This window comes from Orcinus orca, chromosome X (assembly GCF_937001465.1).
Source record: "Orcinus orca chromosome X, mOrcOrc1.1, whole genome shotgun sequence".
Lineage (NCBI taxonomy): Eukaryota > Metazoa > Chordata > Mammalia > Artiodactyla > Delphinidae > Orcinus > Orcinus orca.
Genome location: NC_064580.1, coordinates 49,440,570 through 49,444,282, shown reverse-complemented (window position 1 = coordinate 49,444,282; position 3,713 = coordinate 49,440,570). Strand labels below are relative to the sequence as shown.

Here is a 3,713-nt window from a genome sequence, read left to right as displayed (position 1 = left end):
CTCCTAATCCCATACCCGTATCTCACCACTCTTCCCTTTCCCTCTCCGCACTGCTAACCAATAGTATGTTCTTTATATCTATGAGTCTGTTTTGTTAGATACATTCGTTTGTTTTATTTTTTAGATTCCACATATAAGTAATAACATAGAGAATCTTTCTTTTTCTGCCTTATTTCAGCAAGCATAATACACTCTAGATCCATCTGCATTTTTGCAATGGACAGAATTTCATTCTGTTTTATGGCTGAGTAATGTTTCATTTTATATATATATATATATATATATATATATATATAAAATCTTCTTTATCCATTAGTCTGTTGATGGACACTTTGGTTGCTTCCATATCTTGGCTATTGTAAATACTGCTGCTATGAACATTGTGGTGCACGTATCTTTTTGAATTAGTGTTTTTGTTTTCTTCTGATGTATACCCAACAGTGGAATTGCTGGATCATATGGTACTTCTATTTTTAGTTTTTGATGATAGTCATTCTGACCAGTGTGAGGTAATATCTCATTGCTGTTTTGATTTGCATTTCTCTAATAATTAGTGATGTTGAGCAGCTTTTCATGTACCTGCATAGAGCAAGTGTTAATACATAAGCTGAATATTAATGAAGATAATTCAATAATCCTTAAAACAGACAGGAAGGAGCAACTTGCTGCAGAAAAAAGTGCGTTTTATACCTAGGCATTCTCAGTGCTCTCTCAAAGAAACATTTTAAAACAGCAACAATGGTTTTAGAAAGATCCATTGTCCATGAGAAATAGAAGGCTAACAAGTACCTCAACAATAAACAATAATCTTGGGGACTGATTTCATATCAAATGACTGACAGGATTTGGTCATATTTCTGTAATCCAGTACTAATTTTTCAATTGTAGTCATGAGATTAACTATAATATACAAATGGCTACTATAATTTTTTTAAGATGATGATGAGTTGTTTCCTCTATCATTCTGGAAGTAATACAGAATTCAATTGCTTTCAGACTCTAAAATTGAGATTGAACAAGAAGCTTGTTCAACTACCTTTCTCAGAAATATGTGGAAAGGAGAATGTTAGCTACTTTTCCGAGATGGTTTATGGAGAGACTAAGTGAACTCCACAATTAGCATCAGCTTCATAGTTATAGGACAATTTTACTTAGATACAGATGCCCATGACTTATAAGTTTTACCATGAGATACGCACATAAACACACACATCTTTCACTCTCTGTTACTCTGTCCCTGTCCCTGTCTCTGTCTTTCTCATCCTCTTTCTCTCTCTCTCGGGTTCATCCTAAAACACACATACATACATAATATAACCATATGTAATTGCTGATATTTAACCATTTTTGACCTGAAAAATGACAATTTCGTATGGCTATACTGAATATAAGTATATATAAAATATTACATAATAAATAAGTATATATTACACAATATATATTTATATGTATGTGCATATATATTTTCCCCCAAAGAGTTATGCAATACCAGCTTCCATGAACATCAAACCACCAAACTTTGCCCATAGATCATAATTCAGCAATTATCACTAGTTGCATTCTCCTTTTCACTCAACACACACACATTCATACACAGCAACAGGGGAAATTCAAAAGCTTTCCCTATCATTTCCACTTAGAGCTATGTCAAAGGTAGTTTTCTTTTTTTTCCCCTGCTGAGTAGCATATTATTATTGATAGCTAATAATATGGAAATTAAAATTAATAAGACTGGTGGGGCCACCCCCACCCATGGCACCACAACCTGGGTCCCACCAGGCCCTCAGAGCCGGGGGCCAGCGAGGCCAGCCTCCAAGGGTTAAGTGTCAGTGAGTCTCCAAAATGAGGGGACTCAGCGGTCCCCAGACTTTCACGCAGGGATGGTAGACATGGGTACGGGATTTGCAGCACACCACGGACTGCACACCTCTCCCTCTGGATGTCTGAGGGAAGTCACACAGCACTCTGCAGGAGAGGAAGACAAAAAATCACGGGGCCACGCCACTGCCCGCCTTCCAGGTGTCCTGCCTGAGTGCTTTTGTAGCACCTGTTATCTGGAATGGAGTACCAGTGCAATGAGTCCTAATTGTCTACTTATTCTGGCTTCACATCCTTAAATCCCAGCAGGTCTTGTCTTGGTGCAGGAATGAAAATAAATGCCAGGAAATAAATAAAGCTTTCTTCTGACTTTGATATTTATGATGGGTATGGGGAAGCTCAAAACAGATCCCTGCTCTCTTTCTCTCTCTTAGGGTAAATGTCACAGTGTGGACACAAAGCAAAGACATTATGAGTCAGATTCCAAGAAATCTGAAGAAATCTCCCTGCGTGATGATGCTGAGCATAGCAATACAACAGAGATACATACAGCAGAGCAGGAGGGAGCTGAGGGAGTGGAAGATATGCCTGAAGTGGAAGCAGAAGAAGAGGTGTTCCCTCAAATTTGTGATATTGCTGAAGATGACATAGCCGAAGCTCTCAGAGTCCAGAATCTGCTGCAAAGTGACTTTGCCATCAAACCTGGAATAATTTTGCTGAGATGCAATGTGGCAAACAGCATTTACAGAATTCAGATGATGCTGTAAAGGCATCTGCCTGGTCAATCTCATTATTGACTGAAAACTTTTAAAAAGATACCTGGTGTAAGTAAGTCCCAGTTCTATATGTCCCTAATGAAATCCATTGACAGACCACACAAACAAAACTCTGTATTTGTTGTATATCTGTATATCCCCATGTGGCCCTTGAACAACCCCCTGCCCTGAGAAAGGACTCCCTTTGCTCTGTGAACCATCAATGCCCTAGAGAAAGAAAGTTATAGCTTTCTTACACAAGTAGAAAGAAAATTTCAGGAGTCTGTGTATAAGATACAACAAACTATATGGAAAGAGACAAGAAATATGGTACAAGGGCAATTTATTGCCTGAGATGAAACACACAACACACAGCTGGCTCTTGTTTGTAATCAAATGATATCTCTTCACTTGAGAGAGCAAATTTCTAGGAAAAAGTTTAAATAAAAGAAAACCTTACTCTACAGAAACCTATGGAGCACAAGAAAGATAAATTTCTCCAGGACAATCTATAGAATTGTGATACTTTTTGATATTTTGATAAAATTGAGATTGTCAGAGCTTCAAGAACTTTCCTCTTATAGTTTTCTTAGTTCATGGATATGACAGAGGATATTTTAAATTCATATTCTTTGTGCTGAACTTTGAATGAAAGATTATAGGATAGACATTTTAAAAATATGATAACACTTTCATTTTGTTCTCAAAGGACACACAGAAGAAAATGGCCCTGAGAGATCTGACCATCCTCCCTCTTGAGGTGCCTCTCCTGTATATTGTAATAAAGTATCCCCGGTATTGTCACCCAGAAATACGGATAGTCAGAATAGAACATTTAGAATGGGGGTGCTGATAAATATGAAACCAAAAGTAGATGTGAAAATGGTAGGGCTTTTAAAAAGAATCCAATCAAATGTGTTTTCCTTTCTGCTTGAATTTGCATGTTTGGAAGCAATTCCTACCACTGATTAGGAGCGCATTTGATAGTGTTGTGGTTAGGGACTCCATGAGTGCTGTTGAGATGTTCCCTGGAGCCTGAAGATCTTCATGCCAGTCATCAACTGTAACTAGGGCTTTATTTGAAGAGCTTCTGAAAGGTGTATGTGTCCTGGGCCTTTAAAATGTCTAAATATTAATTTA

The 3,713-nt window shown here is 37.6% G+C and overlaps 1 pseudogene; it reads left to right on the top strand.

Moving 5' to 3' along the window:
* Nucleotides 1–2,201: 2,201 nt before the first annotated feature.
* On the top strand, nt 2,202–2,927 carry LOC101278763 (TIR domain-containing adapter molecule 2-like; annotated as a pseudogene).
* The last annotated feature ends 786 nt before the right edge of the window (nt 2,928–3,713 follow it).